Source organism: Miniopterus schreibersii (genome assembly GCF_964146895.1).
Source record: "Miniopterus schreibersii genome assembly, chromosome: 3".
NCBI classification, from domain to species: domain Eukaryota; kingdom Metazoa; phylum Chordata; class Mammalia; order Chiroptera; family Miniopteridae; genus Miniopterus; species Miniopterus schreibersii.
This window is the reverse complement of record NC_138103.1, coordinates 13,286,233-13,309,453: the sequence shown is the minus strand read 5'-3', so window position 1 is coordinate 13,309,453 and position 23,221 is coordinate 13,286,233. Positions and strand designations below refer to the sequence as shown.

Genomic DNA, 23,221 nt, shown 5'->3' with positions numbered 1-23,221 from the left:
AGCTCATGGGGCAAATGAATCTCACAGCAGCTTCCTAATAACCAGCCTTCTTTGTGGTGAGGAAACAATTACCAGCATGTAAAAGCCTACATATATTCAACCATTCTCACTCCCTGCAAAATTCAAATCTACAATTGATTTACTTCCTGGGCTCCTGAAACCAACTTTGTCAAAATTACTCAGGAATGAATTGAGGCCAAGCATTACCCCTTGGGGCTGCAAGACGAGGCAAGTCAGCCATGGTCAGTGCAGAGTTAGCCACACACCGTTATACCCAGACCTATGAAATAGGGACACCTTGCTGCAGTCTCTCCCCAGCCAGGTCCCCATTGCCTGGGCTCCAGCCAGGAGTATTCAGACACAGGTGCATTAGACAAACATTTCTTAAATTTTATTGGTGGTTAGGGAGCTATAGTTGATTACAGTGCATTAATGGACCCTATCCTTCATAGTGACCTATATCCAGGCCCTTTGCCATATGACTTTGCCGTTCTTTGCACCAAAGAGTCAGAGTATATTTCTCTGGCTCTTGATGATGGGTTTGTTTAGTCATGTGTCTTGCTTTGGCCAATGGAATGTTGGTCTGTGTTATATGGCCAAAAGCTCCAAGAGTAGATGCTCAGTCCTTCTTGTTCCCTTATATTTATGCCATCACCATTTTAGAAAATAACCAGGCTAACCTGGTGGTCCCAGGGGAAGATAAGAGACACGAGGAGCAGAGCAGAGCTCCCCAGAGGTGCCCGCCCTAGATCAACCAACCAACCATCCGCTGACCTGCAGACCCAAGGGGGCTGTTGTATTAAGCCGCTGATTTGGAGCAGTGTGATACACAGTACTAGTGTGACAATAGATAACTGATACAAGCGTGACTGTCCCTTACCTCTGTAGCTTTTAACCAAATTTGAACAAACAGCTAAATAGGGGCCCTCCAATTGCCTTTATATTAACAAAGGAATGGGAGAGCTAGGTTGGCCCTGACACCACCAGCTACCTACCCGGAAACTGGCTATTCCTTCCTTCTCCTTCGTTAACAGAACTCCTATTTTACTCAGGTACTGGGCTGCCTTGTTTCTTAGGAAGCATTGGCCCAGCCCCAGGGAATAAATCATGAGTGGTTTAAGCAGGGTTTGGCAACCGACAGCCCAAGGGCCAAATCTGGCCCACTGACTGTTTTTGTAAATAAGCTTTTATTGGAACAAAGTCCTGCCCATTCGTTTATGCATTGTCTATGGCTACTTTCACGCTCCAATGGCAGAGCTGAATAGTTGCAACAGAGGTTGTCTGGACCAAAAAGCCTAAAATATTACCATTTTTTACAGGAAAAGTTCACTGTTCCCTAGTCAAAGGCTTAGATTCTAAACTAACCCTGCTAATCAAACCCCCCACCTCCTTTGCCTGCAATTGGTTTAGGACTGGTCCCGAGGTTCCATTCTGACCATTCTATTGAGGGACTCCCCACTCCCTGTCAGCTCAGGGCTGAAGTGGCTGGGGTGTAGGAAGTCTGTTGGGTTTTTTGGGAGAGACCTTAGTATAGAAATATGCAGGGAGACGCTGTGCCCCTTCCTTCTTGCCTTTAGGTGTTGCCCCGTGAGGACCTCATATTTGGATTGCGCAGCCTCTGTGATCACAAGGAGATAGGCAAGATCATCACAGAAAAGTCAAACAAACAACTCATTGTCTTGAGCTATTCATTTAGCAAAGCCTGGAGTGAGCTATCTCTAGTCTTAAAACGTGAGACTATGATAAATCCCCATTGTTCAAAATGAGTGGCCAGTCCCTTGCTGCCTGGTTCTGCCAGAGGGAGCTCTTGCATGTCCTACTTGACCCAAAACCCTGGATCCTGTGCCACAGAAGAAGGTGAGGACCCTGCCACCACAGTTTAGACAAAGTTACCCACCCACCAGTACCTGAACTTGGCCAGAAAGAATTAGCATTTCCTCAGTCTGGCCAACCAGATCAACCTGTCCCCTCTCACAGAAACATGTGGGAAAACAGGGAAGCTGCTGCCCCCGCTCATCCCTGGGGGGACAGAAGTGATGCTGGCACTTCCTTCCTCTATGGGACAAATAGGGGGCACTGGGGGCAGTGCCAGGCATGATACATGCAGCAATGATGTGATGCTTCTGGAGCTTTTGTCTGTGGACCACTAAAACTGCATTTCTAGACACTGGGCTTAAGAATGGAAACCTGAGTTATGTCTGCTCGTGTTTTCCTTCCCTCCGAACCAGAGGGAATACGTTCTGTTCCACCGCATCCAGGTGGAAGAAATGTCACAGTCCTATTTCTGTGACTCCAGTTAAACCTGCTGCAAGCCCCCATATGCCTGGCTGGTGGGGAATTTGATCTTGTCATTATCGGGCTTCTTTCTCTTCTCCATGAGCTTCCACGAGAACTCTGGGCTCACATGTTGCTGGAAAGCCAGGCGGGGACTAGGTCCCTGGAGGTGGCCATTACTGCAGCTGCTCCCAATCTGTTACCCTTCTGGGGCCATCTGCTACAGAAGACCCTCGTACGACCATTCCATTGCCACTGGCCACACGCTCGGCCACACGAACCCTCATGTAACAAGTCTCCACTAACCTGGAAACTCCAAAACGCCTTCTCATAATCTCAGCTTCCTCTAAGGTCAAACCACTCCCACTTTCTCCCCTCTAAACACAGATGCCAGCTTGTGCCATCAGTCCAAAACCTTGGTGATGACGCAGGTAAACCCTCCTCAACGGTCCTCAGACACCAAAGCTCTTCCCTTTCCCTCTTAAGGGAAACAATGAAGGGGGTGTGTTCAGAAGCCCAATGGTAGCCTCTCTTTTTTGAGAAGCTGAGAGTGGGAACTACGCTCTCTTGTTCAAGTGCTATGTTTATCTTGCTCACTACAATATCCCCGTGTCTGTCACATGGTAGGTGCTATTAAGGCCAGTACATAGTAGGTGTTATTAGTGTCTATTGAACTGAACTCTTGGGGGCAAAGCTGTTAGCAGAAACGTGCCAAGCAACAGGATGGAAAACCAACCAAAGAAAAGAATTTAAGCAACCATGGCTTTGAGCTCTGAACACACAGGCAACAGCCCAAGTTTGGGCAATTTTAATACAACAGTTATTTGCCTCCAAGCAAACTGGCATCAGCTCTCAAAGCCTCCCTCTGACTCTTAAAAAGAGCCAGTTCCTCTTTCTTTAAGGACGCAGCCTTCCCTCTCGCGTCACAAAGGAGCAGTATCCACTCCACTGCGCCAGCCAAGGGCTGCCGCCAGCCAAGGGCTGCCGCCGGGTGCCAAGGGTTTGATAGTTAAGTGGTATGTGTTATAGGGGAAAACAAAATAACATCCACATTAATCTGTAACTACCACCACTTTCCAGAGGGCAGATCCCACTTGCTGGATCCTTTGCATGTCGAGCATTGACATGGGCTCAACTACACACTTTTGGGACTGGTTGCAAAGAAGAGTAAAGGGACAAGAATCAGAATTCCCAGAGCAGTCCAGGAGGGCGGAGGTTAAGTGGAAAATGGAGGGGTGAAGCAAAGCGAGAGAAGTCAAGGAATTGGCCAAGATCAAGTATAGAGTGATGTGACCCTCTCCATGGCCCCAAATCTCAACAAGTCAACAAAGCCCATCAGTGTTCAGTGTGAATGGTTTATGCTTGTGGAAATCAAAGCAGGGACCACGTCTGGTCATCAGAGTGCGATAGAAGCAGCAGACATAGACGAAAGTGCCCAGGAAGCTGGGGTGATTCTGAGATACTGAGCCTCCACCCCAGTCTCAGCAGAAATCTCAGGCAGGACTTCAGACACCCATGGATCATGAAATCTGTGGGTGTGAGGGCACTGGCTCCCAAGTAGATGCCCCTAGTATATCATCCAACTCCACCGCTTCCTACTGGGGCTTTGAACAAGTCACCCAGACTCCCCTAAACCTCAGTTCCTCATCTCTAAAGTAGAAGTCATTCTATCTACCCAATAAAGAAGCTATTGTGAGAGTAACAGATGATGAGAGTAAAGGTGTTTAGCACATTGCCGAACATATGATGAGCTCTCCATAAGCATAAGCCATCATCTCCATGACTCTAGACTTCAGAAGAAAGAGGGTTCCCTACAAACACAATGGGCCCCAAACCAGGCCAAACAGCAGAATCCCTGGGGATAAAAAAGCCCTACCCCAGACCTACTGAGTCAGAATCATTGGAGGCAGGGCCCAAGAATTTGTATTTTTTAAGTCCATTAAAAATGATCAATAGAATTGCAACTTGGGATCTTTCTTACATGTATTTCAATGATTTTTTAATATAGTCACAGATATGTAAAACCATTACCACAGTCGATTTTAGAACATTTTATCACCTCAAACAAAAATCCCATACCCTCCTCCCACTCTCTCACCAGCCCTAGGCAACCACTAATTTCTGTCTCTGTAGATTTCCCTGTTATTGACTTTCATATGAATTGAATCATATAATATGTGACTTTTTATGCCTGGCTTCTTTCTCTCAGCATCGTGTTTTCAAAGCTCATTCATGTTGTAGCGTGGATCAGAACTTCACTCCTTTTTATATCCATTCTGTAGGTATGCCACATTTTGTTTATCTGTTCATCCATTGATGGATATTTGGGTTATTTCCACCTTTTGGCTTTTGCTGTTACGAATGATGCTACTATAAACATCCATATATAAATTTTTGTGTGCACCTATGTGTTTATTTCTGAATAGACATATCTCCACAGAAGATATACAAATGGCCAATAAGCACATAAAAAGATGCTCCACATCATTACCCATTGGAGAAATGCAAATCAAAACCACAATGAACCCTGGATGATATGGCTCAGTTAGCTGCACATTACCCCGTGTGCAGAAAGGTTGCTGGTTCGATTCCCGGTCAGGGCACACGCCCGGGTTGCAGGCTCGATCCCCAGCAGGGGGCGTGCAGGAGGCAGCCGGTCGATGTTCTGCTCTCACAGCGATGTTTCTCTCTTTCTCTCCTTCTCCCTTCCTCTCTCTCTAAAACTCAATACAAAATCTTTATAAAAAAAAACAAACACACGATGAGCTACCACTTCACACCCACTAGGGCAATTATAATAAAAAAGACAGACAATAACCAGCGTTGGTGAGAATGAGAAATTGGAGCCCTCACACACTGCTGAGGATGTAAAATGGTGCAGCCACTTTGGAAAACAGTCTGGCAGTTCCTCAAACATTTCAATATAGAGTTACCATATGACGCAGCAATTTCACTCCTCACCATAGACCAGCCTGGGCTCTTTTAATCAGTGGAAAATGAACTATCAGTACTTGGCAAGAACAAAGAGAAGGAGAGCAAGAGAGAAAGGGAAGTTGCAAACGCAGCCTTCCCAACAGGCTCTCGTTGCTATTTGCCTTTCCCAGTGAGAACGTCTCACTTTGATGGATGATTCTCAGGTTGAAGACACAACTCTTCATAAATCGTGGCCCCTCGATGACTTCATCAGCTTCCCCCGGAAGAAACCATGCTCTGTTCCAACCCTGGAGGAGGACATGCTGGGCTGGACCTGGTGAGTGTGGACTTTATGAAACATGGAGGAATTTTCAAGGGTAATGCTGACTGTACTGAATTTTTTGCTTTATCCACTGACTTTACAACCTCCTGCATAAGACCTGACTTTCCTGTACCTTTTATTGGTTCTAAGTAAATTTCCAGTTCAACATATTCTAGAGATGATTTGCTGAGAAACAAATCTCTGTCTCAAAAAAAAAAAAAAAAATGCTAAGAATATGGGCATAGTTCCACTGCCAAGTTAACACAAATTACATTTGTATATATGAAACACAATACATTTTCATGGGTAATGAAAAAAAGCATCCTTTATTCTTACAGAGGCTGCAGGAGGAGGTCTATCCAGGTGCTTGCCCTGTGTTAAAGTAGTCACCTCTGATAGGTTTCACTTTGCAACCTTTTTAATCTTCTGTCTTGGCAACTTCTAGGCACACAGTGGTTCCATACATTTGTTGATTCCAGAAACTGTGGATATCTCCAAGAAACTGTAGACAAATTCCCCAGTCTCACTGTGATTTCTCCATCTCAACTCAAACCCTATGTGTGGTCCTTGTTGAGAACTCCTGGTTAGATGGACACAGGTATTGTGCTGGAGGCCTGTGTTATGGGCAAGGTGTTAGCAAATCCATTTAGAGAGCTCTGTGCTTCGGTATTTCACTTGCGTCACTGCTCTCGCCCTCAAGAGCAGGTCTCATCCTTCTGTGAAACTAGTGAACCCCATTACGTGTGCACATGTGTGCACATGCCCTCCCCTTGGCCGACACTCTGAAAGGCTCATCTTGGTGGCCAGTCGTGTTCATCTGACAGCAGTTCAAATTCAGATGATCAGCCTTCGTGCCAATCATACGATTCTGCAAATCATTCCTCTTATGGCTGATTTTTTAAGTGTTTTGTTGAATTTTAACATACATGTAGAAATGTACACACACAAGAGGCTGACTCAACAAATTTCCTACAAACTGAACATACTCAGATGACCAACACCCAGATTCAGAAACAGAGGACTACAGCCCCCTCCCAGAACCCCTACCCCACTCTCAGCTGCTACTCAACCCTGACTGCCAACAGCCTCAATTCCTTACACCTGATTTTGTGCCTTTCATTAAGCAGTCGCTCTCAAGTAGGAGCGCAAGGTCTGGAGATATTTTTGGTTGTCAGAATTTGGGGGAAGTACATTACTGGCAGCTACTGGGTAGACTCCAAAGATGCTGCCAAACATCCTACAGTGCCCACGGCAACCCCACAGTAGGGAAACATCCAATCTAAAATGTCAATGGTGTCTCGGCTGAGAAACCCTGATGCAAAGAGAATCACACAGTACCTACGCTTTTCTGCTAGCGACCAATTTTAATCCAGTGATCTGATCACTTAATAGGAAGCAAATACGTCCTTTAGAGGCAGGTAGGATCCCAAACAAAGAAAACCCAGCACTGCCCACACAAGCCGGCGTCTTCAGAGCTGGAATTTCTATTTCAATTCTATCTCATTTTCAAGTGATTTTTCTTAAAATGGCATCCCCTGGGCTCAAGGCTCTAAGATTCCTACAAAGCTGAGGTGCGCATGGGAATTCTGTACACACCCACACAGGTACACACCGTCATTTACATGCAGACATCCACCCACAGACACACACACCCAGAGACGCACACGCACCGTCAAAGACAGAGAGCAAACTTCATAACAGCAATTTTCTTTCAGTTGAACTGGGGGAAAAATATGATCTAATTACATTCTTAGTTGGGAATCCATCGCACTAAATCCAAGTGGGTGTGTTTGTGTGATTGAGGTGTTTAATTTGGGGGGACCACGAAGCAGAAGCGTCGGTTGTGCTTTAACGTAATTAGGACACAACACCTCTGAAGAGCTGAGATGCGGGGGGCTGTGGCTGCAGGCACCATCCAGCCGTGACACGTTATCAACAGCACCTCAAGATCCAATGAATGTGGACTAGGAAAGACTGAAATACTCCAAGTCTTGGCGAAGTTTCCATAAAGGAAAATAACTAGCCTTGTAAATACTCCACAGTGGTTCTTTAAGCTGCTGATTCCCAGATTTTGCTATTCCATAACCCAGTTTTAAAAAACAGACAAACACCTTTTGGGGGGTGGTAAGAAAGAACTTCTTCAAACGACCGATTTCACACACACCCACCAATAGTGAAGCTAGATTAGGTTTTGCCGCAATAACTAACAACCCCTGAGTCTCGGAGACTTAAGACAGCGGGACTTGTTTTCCTCACTCATGCTACATGTCGTTGCGTGTCAAGGAGCAGGGGGTGCAGGAGCTCTGTTTCCCCATTGAACTTACTCCGGGGCTCAGGCTAATCGAGGCTCTGTCACTGTCAAGGCAGCGGGGGGAAGAGCGCCGGAAGACCAGGTACTAGGAATTCAATGATCCAGCCCAGGAGTGACACACCTCGCTTCTGCCCCCATTGGCCATTGGGCAGGACCACTCCCACCCCCCCACCACTGAAATGGAGAAAGGAAGTATAACCCCCCCATTGCCAAGGAGGAGAGGAAAGTGGATATAGATATCAGAAATGTCTACCCCATTGCATTTTATGAAAGAAAAAATTCTGCAAATATTCCCCCAAAGTAATAAAATGAATAGGCACGATTTCAGAAGAACAATCTCCAAAAAAGCACAACCAGCGAGCTTTCTTTCACCGATGCGCACATTCCCGCAACTCCCCAGTGCTGCTGCTTTCTCCCATTTCACCCTTGATCCATGAACATCGTATATAGAACTGTCATGGTACCAGGAGCATGGAAAAGGCCCCCAGAACAGAGCAGGGTGCTCCTTAGGGGAGATCTGGCAGGGCCAGGATGCTCACCCTCTCACCACGGAGCCGCAGCCTTCAGGGGGAGCATCTCCGCATCCCGGCCTTAAACACTCGGCCTTTACAGCTTTGTTCTACGGCCCTCTCTGTGACCTTCATCGTCACGATAAAGCCATCTGGCCTCAAGATCTCAAATTCCCACTCCAGCTGCATCTTCTTGCCTTCCGCCTCTCCCGCCCCCACAGCCCTTCCAAACTGTTCTTCACAACCCCATGACCCCCCTTGCTTTGCCGCCCTCCTCAGCCTGGACCCTGTAGCCATCACTAGTTCCTTCAGTTTCACTTCAGCTTCTTCTCCAGTTAGATTCATGCAACATTAAATTTGGTCCTTGTTTTAAAAATCACATTTGGACTGATCAGAATTGTCTGTCCATCTCTCTGACCGTCCTTCTATCTGTAAACAGGCTTAATCTGGGATGATTTTCATTTAATATTAAGGTTTATTTCATGGGGTGGTAGGATTTAAGATGATTGTTCTTTGTTTCTTGTACTTTTCCACAGTTCTTGAGTTTCTTTTTAAACAATGTTTTGTTAAAAATAACCAAGGTATTATTTTATTAATCTAGTTTGTATTACACTTATTCACATATTCATCTAATCTGCCTATTTTATTACAAACTTCTTGAGTTACCAATTCATTTTGTGACCCCCCCCAACCCCAGATATTCTGAATCAAAAGGGTGGGGCCTGCCCCGGCTGGTGTTGCTAAGTGGTTAGAGCGCTGGCCCATGCACCGAAGGGTCTTGGGTTCAGTTTCCCGTCAAGGGCACATACCTGGCTTGCAGGTTCGATCCTGGGCCCTGGTCAGGCAAGTGCAGGAGGCAACCAACAGATGTGTCTCACATCAATGTTTCTCTCTCTCTCTCTTTCTCTCTCTCCGTTCCCTCCCCCTTCCACTCTCTCTAAAAATCAATGGGAAAAATAGTCTCCGGTGAGGATTAACAAACAAAAAAAAGGTGGGCCCTTGGAATCCACGTGTTTATAAAGTATCGATGATAATTTTCTTACAGGAATTCTACAGGCAGCATTCTGAGAAGCCCTGGTGCAACCACCCTCAAGGAAGTGGCCCTACAGCTTATTTTCCTGTTGAGCACCAGAAGCAGCTGAAGCATTGTCCAGTCAGTACAAATCATGACACTGATGAGGTGTGTAAGAGGGACTCAGGAACGGTCTGAAAGGTTGAAGACCTAAAAAGAGGCTCTACTCTCAGATGCCAAGTCCCCATCTCATACATGGTGGTAATTCATGATGACGCCTTTTATCCAGTTTCAGTATCCCATAGTGGTTTTTTTTTTAATGTATCTTTATTGTTGAAAGAATTACAGATGTCCCTTTTTTCCCTACTTACCCCTTCTACACCGCACCCACCCCAGGCTTTCGCCACACTATTGTCTGTGTCCTTGGGTTATGCATTTATGCAAGTAAATTCTTTGGTTAATCTCTCCCCACCCACCCATCCACCCACCCCCACCTTCCCTCTGAAATTTGTCAGTCTGTTCCAGTATCCCATAGTTTTTGTTCAGTGGAAGCACCTCCATCCCAACACCCAATCCCAGTTGCTCACACTTGCTTTTACTATGGGTACTCTGCTAGTACCCACTCCACAGGAGAAAGCAAAACGGCCTCCATGCCATGTTTAACTCAAGTGGAAATGAGCTCAATTAGCTGAGGATGACATTGAAGTATTTCCCAGGAAAGCTTTCGGCAGCTCTGCCCATCCATAACCTCACTCCATTTCTAGGCAGACCTCTGCTCAAGCTGCGCTGGTTCCCATTAGAGTAAATCACACTGACTCCCAGCAAATGCAGAGATTTGCTTTTAACAAAGGTTCACATCTCATACACACAGGTGCCCGCTCAGCAAGCAGTGCCGTTCCGTTGAGCACCATGTAAAGCTTGGTTCACTGGTGCAAACATGAGGGAGAGATGACCCTGACATCAAGGAGCTTACATTCCAGGGGAAGAGCTGACTTGAACACAAGCAATGATAGTACGAGATGGAGTAGAAGAGCCAAACTTGAAGTTTAAGCAAAGTAGCACTGAGGACTGGTTCCCAAACTGGATCCCTAAGCCAGAGCCAGGCCAGCTGTGTGAGACTCACCTGGGAGCTTTCATAAACAGATTCAAGCATCAGGATGTCTTGGAACAAGCCCCAGGGATTGGTATATTTAATAAACACCCTCCCCACACAAGATTCCAAAGTTCTTAAGGGTTGGGGGAATGTGGAACTATGCAAAACACCGAAGAATGCACTAAAATAAACCTATAAATGTTGACTACTGTGCCAGACGCTGTGTTGGCACCTCATGTGCATGATCTCTAATACTAAGCATAACCCTGCAAGGGAAGCATTTGTGAGAATGACCGTGGGCTTTATTAGCCCCAGAGCCAAGCACCTGAGATACTTGAACTCTGTCCTGCTGGTCACCAGCCAGGTGGGGGTCCCCCTACAAGCCACAGTACAATGTGTCCCATTTTCCAAGGTCACTGGGGCCCAGAGTTGTTAAACAACCTGCCTGAGTTCTCAAAGTTTGTAACTTCTAATTCTGGGATTCAAACCCAAATCCGTGACCCCAAAGATGTTTCCACGTGCTTCAACCCCGGAGCCGTCCAAGTTGTAGAAATGACTGAATCCACCCAACATCCGCTTTTGTTTTTGTATACCGACTAAGGTCCTTCTGTGAATATTAGATGAGAGCTGTTTCTTACAGAGCAAGTTGTAGAGAGAACCCAAAGTGGTTCCCCCATGTAAGACCTTACACAGTCAAGGAGTCGGGAGTCCTGGGTCCTGGCCCTGTTTCTGCACCTTCCTTAATTTTCCCATGTGTGAAACAATGATCTTTGAAAAATCCCTTCCCCCAGTGGAGACACAGAGGAAAAGCCAACTCCATTCACTTCTGGTATAGACAGTTTCAGGGTCAACAATGATTTCACAGGATAGAAAATATCACAGTCACAATACACTTTGCATTCAAATAGAATGAATGTCTTCATTTTCAAAGGGCCCTCACTTGCCATCTAATCTTACCTTCTTACCAGTCCCGGGAGAGCAGCAGGCTTGGCATTCCTAACCCCACTCTCCAGGCAGGAACCTGAACCACAAGCTTGCCAGATGCCACACAGGGAGTGTGCTGACAGGTGATGGCCACCGTCATTGCCGGCCCCCTAGCCCAACTAGCCACTCCCAGATCTGGTAGACTTCCAGCAGAGGGGATTGGGGGTGGGGGTCATTCATCTCTGCCAGTGGTGACCAGAACCCCACCCTACAAGGCCCTTGTCTGGGATCTCCAGGTGAGATGCTAACCGCTGCCCACCCTGCAAGCCACAACTGATGCAGCATAGAGGAGTTGCAAGGAAACTGAGACCCTCTCTGTAAGGAGTTCAGTAAATGACTAAACAGTCATTTCTTCTAACAACACAGGACAGGCTCCTTAGTGGTATTTCCCATGAAGCGCTGTCAGGGACTCAGAGGCCAAGTCCAATGTCCTCCCTGACCGCCCCCACCCCCAGCCAGCTGGACACAAATGCATCTGAACCTGCAAAAGGGAAAGAGGCAGCTTTCTTTCAAACCTGTAGTTGGTTTCAACTAGGGTCTTTCAGATGGAAACCAAGCAGCTCTTCACCAGCCCCTGGGAAAAAGAGCCGCTCACCTGCCAGAGTGAGAGCAAATGAAGAAGCACACTGGTGGACCAAGTTCACGTGCGCGTGAACGAGTTTATGGTGGGAATAACGGGCTTCATTTGTTTGGCAAACACAGGGTGGTTTAATCGCCAGGAGGGAGGAGTGTCTAGAGCAGTAACAGGGTGGCTGTTGGCCCAGGTTTTCTGGAAGGGAGATGGGGGAGAACAAGGGCTTCCGTTTCATCTGCAGTCCCCTCGCAGAGGGAGCTGGGGAAGCTTTGCAGCCATCTGCGTGCTGTTTGCATCTCGTCTGGCTGAGTGGTTATGCTCCAAACAAGGGCAGATGGGGCAGCTCTTGCCCCTGTGTTTGGAGAGAGATGGGAGGGAACCAAGGGAGGTGTTGGGGAGCGGCCGATGCTGGGGATCACTGCTCAGGCCTGGGGATGGAGCATCCAACCCCACAGCCTCTGAGCCACTAAAGCAGCCCAGGAGCATCTTCTCGATTCATCCCCATCCTGGCACCTACCCACTGGTGTATTGGTACACAGAGCGTTCCTAATGTACCGATACACCAGTACACACTGACAACCCCCTAGGATTGCCAGCTGCAGCAAGTAAAAGGCAGGATGCCACTTAAACTTGAATTTCTGATAAATGACAAATCATTTTTAGTGTAAGTGTGCCCCAAATATTGCATTGGGATATATTTATACTAAAAAAGTTGTTAACTTGTAAGTCAAGTTTAACTGCACCCCTGTATTTAACCTGGCAACGCTGGTCCCACACAAACACAATCTCAGACTTGAAAACTCACAGAGAAAGTCACACACGCACAGAACACAAACAGACACATGCACGTGCACATGCGCACATACAAACCCGCCTGCCTTGCAGTGTCCAAAGTAAAGGAGAAAGCAAGAGCCAAAATGAGGTTCCCCATCCCTCCATATTTTCTTGTTGGTCCCTGGGCTCAGAACAAGCAGAGTCCCTGCCACCTTGGGCCAGACAGCATCCAGGTCCAAGATGGGGATGGAAGTGCCCTGATGGAACAGGACAATGGCCAGCACCTGTCCAGGCTCAGCCCTTGGGCTCTAACCTAGAAGACAGAGCGAAGCCTTGGGAGCCTCGGCAAGTACAGGCCAGGGCAGGGGGCTCTAAGGCTGTTTGTTCATTCTGGAGCCCACCAGCTGAGGATCTATTGGGAGCTCCATTTCCTTTCATCCGTTGCCACACCTCAGCCCCGATCTACATCTCACTGAGCGTGGATTGGGTAGCACTAAGGGCTTGGTGCAAGGCCCAGTACCAAAGATATAGCTCCTGTTAAAGCCACACTCCAGCATGCCGAGAACTCAGCAACGACTGGGCACTTGCTGAATGCGCATAAACCAAGCATGTGGACATGGTGATTTCACTGACTGCTCCCAGCACCCTCAGAGGTAGCTATTACTATTATATTTCTTATATTGCTCAAGGACACACAGGTAGGAAGTGGTAAGGTCTGAAGGAGGCAAATGCTGGCCTTGGAACTTGCAGTAGCAGCACCTAGAATGTTTGGGAAAGCAAACTTTCCCTCTGAGGTGAGGCTACCTGCCAGAGTCCAAAGCCAGAGTCCTGCCAGGAGGGACTGGGAGGTGGCCGGGCCCCCAAGGTGCCAGGGTGTGCATTGACCTGGGTGAAAGTGAGGCAGACAATGCCATTCTGAAGGGTGCCCTTTAGAAGGATGACCCCTGCAGAGGAGGGTACCATGGAGAGCCTTGGGGAGCTAGGAGGCAGGGAGATATTTAACCAGCGTGTGACTTCAGCATAGACTACCCTCTGACCTGGCTACCTGCTGCTAAGAGAATCTTACAGGAATACAGGCAAGGAGCACCAGGGGATGAAGGCCAGGATGCTCATCACCACCCCATCTGCAACAGGGAAGACGCACGAACCGTTCAGCGACCTGCAGGTATAGGGCTGGCTAAATAGAGTACAGTGCAGCCACACAGCGGATAACTGCCTTACGAGGACGGTGGAGCCCTGGCTGGTGTGAGAGGATGTCAAACGTACATCATTGAGTGAAAAGGGGGCTTTTCCAAACAGTATAGCATTATCCTATTTTTATTTTTAAAAGAGTAAAATTAAATGATTTACGTGCAAATATATGCGCTTGCACACACATAGAGAAAGCCCTCCCCAGTGTCACCTCTGAGAAGCAAGCTTGAAGAGAACCAGATAAAGGAGGGGTTCATATTTTTGTTATATATATATATGCATTGTTTAAATTCTCTACAATAAGCCCAGCTGGGCGTGGCTCAGCGGTTGAGCGTTGACCTAGGATCCAGGCATTCAGGGTTCGATTCCCGGCCAAGGCACATGCCCGGGTTGCGGGCTTGATCAGTGTTTCTCTCATCATTGATGTTTCTATCTTTCTGTCTCCCTCTCCTTTCCTCTCTCTGAAATCAATAAAGATATATTTAAAAAAATAAAATAAAAATAAATTCTCTACAATGAGCAAATAATAATCTGTATTGCTAATAAGCAGAACAAAAGCAAGAAATTGTTCTCACGCTGTGTAGAGTTTGACCCAGCCCAATTCTTAGAGACCAGGGTTACAAGTCCATCAGGACAACACAGACACAGAAGGAAAAGGGAAACGAACAAGATGGTCGTTTTCCCTCCCAGGTACCCCACACCTTCCAACCTGAGCCAACAAGTTTCCAGGTCACAAAGTCTTCCTAATCCAGACACGCAAGACACACACCCCAGGGCAAAGACCCAGGCCTTGCCCAGGTTTCTACAGAAGGCAGGTCTGACCGGCAAGGCAAGTCGGCGCACAGTCAGGGGTGCAGGGGCTGGGCAGGAGGGGGCACAGAGGCCAGGGAACCCGAGGAGCAGCCCCTGCGACCCCCAAAGACCATGGGAACCCAAAGCTGCACAGAGCCCCTGCCAGACTGTTTCTATGACACCCCGTAACACAGGGAGAGAAGCCAGAGAGAAGGGAACCCAGCAAATTCCTAGCACCCAGCCACACCTGGAGCGTGTGAAAGGTGTCTGACCTTCTCTGTGTTCTTGAAAATCCCAGTCAGAGTCCTGCCAGCTTTCTCCTTTGGGTCTTCAGGGTCCCTGCTCTGCCTGCACGCTCGCCTCTCTTTCTCTTTGCCTCAACCTTCCTGTTGGAACCGCCTCCCCAGTGGCTTTTCCCAGGCCCCCTCCCCCTCCAGGGCTGCACTCTCAGACCCCAGCCTGCCTGGGACCCCTGCTTCCCAGCTGGTGAGGTCCAGGGGGTCAAATGCAGCCAAGACTCTTTGGAGAAGCAAAGGGGGAGCCCTGTGGGCTGTGAGTAACCTGACAATTTCCCACTGGGGCTGAAAACAAGGGAACAGGCCCACTCCTCAGTGGAACAGCCCTACAAATTTTGGGAATCTGTGCTGGTGGTCAGAAGTCCTGTCACCTCCACATGCAGTTGCCTGCAAGGAGGGCCGTGCAGGAAGCCCTGTGTTGCTCAGAGAACAAAAAAAGGAAATTAAATGTGCCATCTGCTTATTAGCGAGAGCTTCTGAGGCAGATGCTTAAATATGCATGCCCAGACATTATAAAACTTCGGGGGATATGTGAATTTCAATAATCCAAGTTCTCATGCTTGCAAAATCCATCTTTCTTTTCTCTTTCTTCTTGGCGATTTGGTATCTCAGAGTCACAGCCCTCATGAAGGGCGATCTCTCCAGATTTTGGTAGCTGTGTAAAGTACAACCCCAAACCCATCTTAGGTCTATGTTCAAGAGGAGGCCAAGCCACCTTTCCTTCCCTCCTTTCTATCTGCCACCCAAAAATTGATGGCACTAGCCTGGTGCCCTGCCACAGGGGTGAGAAAAGACCGCCGCTCAGAACCCCAATCCTGCCCTTGATGCCAAAGAACCGCAAAGTTGAGAGTAGGGTACCTGTCACCCTCTCCTCTGTGGAGTCCTGCAAGTTAAGCACTTGCTGCAACCCCACCCAGGGCTATGTGCATTTCAAGAGTAGCTGCACCCACACCCCCACAGGACACCATGGTGGGTATGCATTGTCGGGTGCTGGAGTGCCCAGGCTTAAGGTGAATCTTTGTACCCACCACAACTGGCTTCCGTTAAAATTCCAGCAACAGCTGATGAGCATGATCTATTAAACCCAATGCCCCTTAACCTAAGACTCTCAGGGCAAATATTTTCAGCATTGTGAGCCATACAGTCTCTGCCCCAACTACTCAACTCTCCCATTGTAGCAGGAAAGCAACCACAGACGATACTACATGAATGGGTGTGGCTATGTGTCAATAAAACTTTATTTATAGGCAGGGGGCCAGCTTTGACCCTTGAACCAGAGTCTGTCTCCTCCACTAGAGCAGGGCCCCCAGGAGAACAGGGACTGATCCATCTTGTAGACCAGCACCTAGCCCGGCACCAGGCACATAGCAGCTGCTCAATTACTTGGAGAAGGGATGAGAAGGGCAAATGGCCCTCAGTGTAGTGAGGGGAGGGTCTCCCACTGGCACCATCCTGTGCTGAGGGACACAGCCAGGGCAGGGCTCTCCACCAAGGCTGGGTCCTTTTCCAAGGTAATGTAGAGTGACAGCCAGTCGTGGGGAGGACAGAGGCTTTGGAGTCACACACACAAACTACAGTTTTGCAAGAGAGTCAAGACCATGAGCATCCTGTGTTTCGCTGCACACACCCTGGCTGGGTGCTGGAGTGCCCAGGCTTAAGGTGAATCTTGTACCTACCACAACCGGCTTCCGTTAAAATTCCAGCAACAGCTGATGAGCATGATCTATTAAACCCAGCAGGCTCTCTCCACCACCCTGACCCTCGTCTTTCCCCTCTCCTGTGTGTGGGGCCACATGTCCTCTGCCTGCTGCTCCTCTGACCTTCTCATGGATTCCTCTCCTCTCTTCATGCAGATTTCCCTGGGCTTATCCCAAAGCCCCTTCTCTCACCACTCTACTCCCTCCCCAGTCAATCTTGGGTGTTCCCATATCTACATCTACACTGGTGACTCCAGCCCCAGATCCATCTATAATGTTGGGCTTCACCACATGGGTCTCAGAGCGACCTCAGTCAGAGTCCAAACTCAAATTTGTGGTTTTCCCTGCCATTCTGGAGATCACCTTGACCCTGCGTCCTTCCCATTCCCAACACCCAGTAGACGCGTAAGTCCTTTGGAATGTATCTCATAAGCTTCCCTCAGTCCAGGTACACAACTCCACCACCACCACCACTGTCCAAGCCACCAGGCCCCCCGACAGAGACCCCTGTCCCAGTCCCCAGATTGGTCTCCTTCCTGCTTCTTGAGCACCAAGTCATGTTCCAGAGGACAGAGAGGGACAACAACCATCTTACTGAAATTTTAAAAATTAGGAAGACATTGTTCTGCAGTCCAAGTCTTACCAGCTGAAAAGCCCAAACTGAGCTCCAGTTGGTGAAAACTGGGGTTAAATATTTCTGAAAGGATTAAAGCCAAGGGCAACACAGCACACACTCCAAAACTGCCGCAGGCACAGAGACACCCACCTCCCCGAAGGGGTCTGACCAGTCCAGCACGCGGCTTGTGCCCCTCTGTCCTAGCTGAAAGGAATGCTCTCCAAGCCTTTTTCCTCCAAGGACCCTCTACCAGCTGCACCCACTTTTGGCCCTTGGAGGATGAAGAAACCCTCTACCGTGTCCCACCAGTGCACTGCAGTCCTCGGAAGCTAGCCTCACAAATTACAGGAGAGCTGAGGCAGACACACGGCGTTCCAGTGGGCGGCCAGGTCTGCGTGTCAGTTTGAGAGATCGTTGCCAGGGAAATATCTATATCTCGGCAAAGACAGCTTCAGCCTTCTGCAGTCCAGCTGTGCTCAAATGGGAATCCTAAAATCCAGATGTCGGTCCAAACACCCTGTCTCTGCCAAGCCAGCTTCGGAATTCTCCGTTGTGAGAGTGAACCTCGAGCACCGCCTGCTCTGCCCACCCACACCCCTGCCTCCTGGAATCCTGGGCCTGAGAGCCAGTGGGAAAATTGGGGGGAAACCAGTGATTCTATGTGGAAAGCCGAGGTGCTGTTTTAAGTGGATGACATTCCCCCTCGCACTTCCCCAATGGATAGGGGATGAAGGATTGAGTCTGATTTACCCAAATACTTTTTTTAAAAAAACAAACTGAAATTGACCATTTGTTTTGTGCTTTTCCAGTATCTAAATGCTATAAGCATTTTCCATTTATTATCTTGTTATTTTACCGAATGCCCACATAACCTTGCACTGAGATTATTTCTCAGTATCTCCATTTTACAGATGAGGAAACTGAGGCCCATTGAGGTTGTGTACATTTCCCAAGGCCGCATAGCTTACAAGTGGTACAGCAGGGACCAAAACTCAACACCCACACTCTAAAACATTTTTGCAAGTGTAGGCCAGTGGCTCTCAGCCCAAGTGATTTCACTTGCCTCCTTCCCCAGCCCCAGGCACTGCCAAATGGGGACATTTTTGGTTGTCACAACTGGAGGTAGGGGGGGCAGTGCCAGTGATCAGAGGCCAGAGATGCTGCTAAGCATCCTACAGTGCACAGGACAGCCTCCACAACAGAATTATCTGGACAAATGTCAACAGTGCCAAAGAGGAGACACCCAGATGCAGACCATCACCAGCAAGAAGGGAAAGACCTGATCCATCTGGTCTGGATCCATCCCTCCCAGGAGCCCCATGCTGATGATAACCTTCCACTCCGGTCTCAACCCCAGGGACTCTTGAGTGGAGAGTCCATCCGGGGATCTCAGGGATTCTGACAAGTTGCTACCCTTGAAAGCTGAGTTCTGCCCAACACAACCCAGAAATCCATGCCAAGCCTGATCTTGGGAAAAACTGTACAATGGCTGAGGATGACAACCAGTTGCCTAGGAAAGACTTTTCTCTCCCTCCAGGAAGGGCTGTGGGTAGAACTCCCCCTGGGGTCACTCTAAAGGAACCAATGAAGGCTCTGGGAGGACTAGTTTTTTGATACCATCTCAACAGCACTGGTCCCGGAGGGGGTTGAAGGAATCTGTGAAACTTCTGATGCCTGGTGGAGGATCAGCCCTCACTGGGCACACACCTGCCTTCCACCGCACCTCCAGCAGGACTCAGGCTCTGAGAGGGCTCCTTGGGCTCCAGGTGACCTCCAGCCATCACCAGAGGAGGAAACCCCCTTCTTAAAGACAAGAGATGAGCCCAGAAGCTGCTCTGAGGGACAACTAGTCCCATGTAAACCTCTGCCATCCAGAGTGCCAGAGCTAGTGAGGGAAAAGGGTATTTCATCCTTAAAAACATCTGTATACAATATGGACAGGGAGGCAGTGCCCATGCAGCTTCTGAAGAGAAAAGCCCAAAATTATCTGCATCTAAAAATAAACTGCTATCAAAGAACAGGGATGTTTTTGACATTTCAGCCAAGCAATGGTCTACAAAGACAGAATCTCGTGAAAAAGCATGCTGTTCTTCTTGATCTGTTTGGACGTGGTCTCCGAGTGAAGAAATGGGCTCTGCTCAGAGAAATTGCAGCTGCTCCGGCACTAGCCTGAAACTGCTTCCTGGTTCCTTAAAGGAAATATTCCTACAGAAACTAAAAAGGGGGAGAGATCTATCTGATGGGCACTGTGGGCAGCCCAGGCTATGGTCAACCTTTAAACTTGAAAACCAAGACACCATGTCCATGAAGTGCCACTGCCCCCAAGAGATCTAGGAGCCCCCAAAGGTGAGAGTCGTCTTCAGACTCAGGAAACAAGAACAGTTTCTGTCCAGTTGCAATGTAACCCTTCAAACCATGGCATCCCCCTTTCCCTTTGTGAACCAAAAAGTTCAATGGGGTTTCTGCCTTTTAAAAATTTCATCATCTACACATAATGCCTTTAACCTCCAGAAAGCACCTAACATGGAGATTCTGTCTCTTGTCATGCACCCCAGAACCAAACATGGCAGCAAGGAAGCCGTGTGGAGTGAATTTCAGTATTCAGCCACATTTATTCAGTACATGCTATGTGCCAGGTACAATGCTAAGTGCCTTCTATGGATAATCTTTACTTAATCTCAGGATTAACAACCCCATGAAACGAGGCCTGTTGACATATCCACTTGGCCAATGAGGACACTAAGGCTCAGAGACGTTAATTAACGTGTCCGGGTCACTCAGCTAAGGAGGGCCAGCGCTGGGATGCAAGCCCAGGTGGTAGGCTCCAAATCCACATTCCTAAGCTTGTCACTGCACCTGGTCACTCCACTCCACTCTGGAGTCCAGGTCTTTGGCAAAGTGCCCCGTAAAAGAGGGAGGTGTCAGGAGGAGGGAAAACCAACAGCGAAAGTTTCACAGCATTGCACCGCCCCCGCAATGTGTTTCAGACACAGGACCTCTCCTCCCACCCCACTGCGACACTACTCCCTTCTCGTGCTTTCCACAATGCGTCCCAGGAAGCCTTCCAAAGCATTATCCTTCTCCTGGGTTCTCAGAGAGACGTTCCCCTGGTTTTGGTGTCCGGGTGGCCCAGGATCTGAACACAACGACAGCCACAGGGAGGCTCGCGGGGTCCGCGGGGGCTGAGCTGCAGCCCGACCGTCAGAGGAGGCTGCTGCTGCCTGCATGGATTTGGAAGGAAGGAGACCTCTCCCTCGCGGGGCTCACCAGCCACTAATCAAATTTTAAGACGAGCTTAGCCAAGCAAATGGTCAAGAATATAAATATTTGGAAGAAACAAAAAGGTCAACCCCATTACTCATTAAAACTCTCAAGGTGGCAGCCCTCGCCGTGGGGACAGCTGTTCACCAGCCCTCCTCTGTCCTCAGACACTGTGTTCCCCGTAAGGTCACCAGGTCACAACTGGAAGATTCAGGAGAGAAAGCAGAAAGTGGGGACCGGGGGGTTCAGGCTGGCCACAGAGATCCATCCCACACACACCTAATGACTCACATACCCAGGAACATACAGGATAAATCACCCTCACACATGCCCTCAGCCGGCAGGGACCAGAGGCAGGCAGGCAGCACCCGAGGGTGGCACAGAACTTTGCCTCTGTCCCTCTCCGAAGGGATGGAGAGGAGAGAGACTTGGGGGGGGGGGGTGGAAGCCACCTGCCTTCTCCCTGAACTCTCACTGCCCAGCCAGAAGGGGTGCAGTGACAGGAAGGTGCGGGGCAGGAGTGGGCAGGAGTGGGCAGGAGTGGGCAGGAGTGGGCAGGAGTGGGCAGGGTGAGCCCACAGGCTCACAGGGCAGGGTCTGGCAGAGCCTGTGCCCAGGCACTTCCACCCAAGCCCCTTACCAGGTGAGAGGCACACACAACCGGCAAAGTCTTACAGCACGGCTGTCCAGGAGAGGGGTGCAGGGCCAGGGCTGCTCAGAGCAACTCCCCACGCCTCCCCCTTCTGGGGCCCCCAGGAAGCAGCGATTCCCCCTCCCCTTTTCAACCAGCCGTGGGGCCCCGGGGTCTCCTAGCGGGCAAGGCCGTCCAGGGGAACCAGCAAGTCCATGCTACATAAACAAGGAGGGAGTTGCCATCAGTAGCGCAGCATCTAGTTTCTCGGGAGGTCCCCACGAGCCGTCACGCCGCGCCCGCCCGCCCGCCCGCAGGAGTTGCTGCCCAATTACCAACTTGGACCTGACGGCGGACAGCGGGGGGACGTCGCTGCCACCCCCACCCCCACCCCAGCCGCGTCCCTCCTGCGCCCCGCTCACTTACACCTCCGCCTTCCACACCCGTCTGGGCGCCCGTCTCCGGGGCGCCCGGCCGCGGCGCGGGGCCCCCCTCCTCCTGCGCCGCGCCGCCGCCTTCCAGCCCCAGCCTCAGCCGCTTCTCCTCCGGAGGGGCGTCCTCCGCCTCCTCCCGCCGCTGCCGGCCGTCCCTGCCTCTGGGCCTGCCCGCGTCCTCGGGGCTGCCGGAAGGGCTGGCCATGGCTCCCGGGGCTCTGCCTGCACTTGAGCAAAAGGAGGGACCCGGCAGCCTCCTGCGCCCAGCGGCCTGTCGATGGGAGACGGGGCTTCTGAGCGCCGCTCGGAGCTGGGCTCCTCCGTGGACCACTCCTGTCTCTCTGCCGCCCCCTGCTGGCTGTCCGCGGGCACGCGTGGAGGAGGCCTGCGCTGGTCTCACCTGCGGGGACGGACCCCTGGCTCTCCCCTGCCCGGGGCCAGGGCCACTTTGACAAAGCCTTGCTCACCCCCCCCCCCAGGTTGCACCCAGTGGTCTCCGTGCCCAAGGAAGGGAGGAGAGAAAGGACAGACAGATGCCTGCTTTTCCAGCGCCCTGCAAGGAGGGACGCCCTGGTCTCCGGTGCTATTCTGCATCGTGAAGGATTTGGAGGTGGCCGGGGGGGAAAAAGAGGCTGCTCAGAACGCACTGAGAATTTGACCTGAAGGATGACATGCTGAATGCACAGGCGTCATCTTTCAAAGCTGCGCTTACCTATCAAGGATGTTTATCAAGCGTTTATGGGCCAGGCACAGCCATGCAAGAGGGGGGTATAGCTGCGATCATGGCAGGCATTTCCTCTGCCGTGTGGAGCTGGCACCTGGTGGGGAAGGTGGTGACTGATTGACACTGTCAACAGGGCAAAGGACTGCAAAGAAGTGCTGGAAACTGGGAGCTGGAAAGGGCCTCTTCCCGTGTCTGGGGCTGGGAGTGTGGCAGAGGAGTGACCCCTGGATGGAGACTATAAGATGAGTAGTTCTCAGCCACGTGAAGGGTGTTCAGGCAGAGGGGAGAGCACACGCAACAGAGGCTGGGAAAAAGGCAGCAAGAAGTCTGTGGGGCTGCAGCAAGGTGGTCGAGGGGAAAGCAGTGTGGTGGGTGGAGCTGTTGCTGGGGGCCAGGCATGTGAGACCAGACCAGCTAGAAGACCACTGCAGGACTCAGCACAGCAGCAGTGCAGATGGACAGACTTGAACCAGTGGGCATTTGGGGGGCATGTAGGTATTTTGCCCAGTACCCAGTGCAGGCTGAGTGAGCGCCAGGCTCCTCTGTTCCTGAGCTTCCCCAACCAAATATTCAGACCATATTGTACTTGCTTGTTTCATTGTTGCCCCCACCTCCCCCACTGCCTCTGCCTTGTTCATGGCTTTAATTTGAAAAGCTATCACAGTGGGCAGCACACAGTAGGTGCTCAAGAAGCATTTGTTGGGTGAGTAAATGGATCTGCTCCCACCAAGGATTCTCTGCATCCTACAGCTTCCCCTTCTTGCTCCAGCCCCTTCTTCTCTCCTCCATCTCTTCTTCTCCCAATACAAATAA

At 49.9% G+C, this 23,221-nt stretch overlaps 1 protein-coding gene across 1 annotated transcript in view; it reads right to left on the bottom strand.

Annotated features, from left to right (window-relative positions):
- RBFOX1 (RNA binding fox-1 homolog 1) overlaps window positions 1–21,744 on the bottom strand; it is a 1,935,778-nt gene extending 1,914,034 nt beyond the window's left edge. The window contains exon 1 of the mRNA XM_081132161.1: window positions 21,677–21,744. The gene's annotated coding sequence lies outside the window, so the exon portion shown is untranslated. The remainder of the gene's footprint in view (window positions 1–21,676) is intronic.
- Between the last annotated feature and the right edge of the window lie 1,477 nt (window positions 21,745–23,221).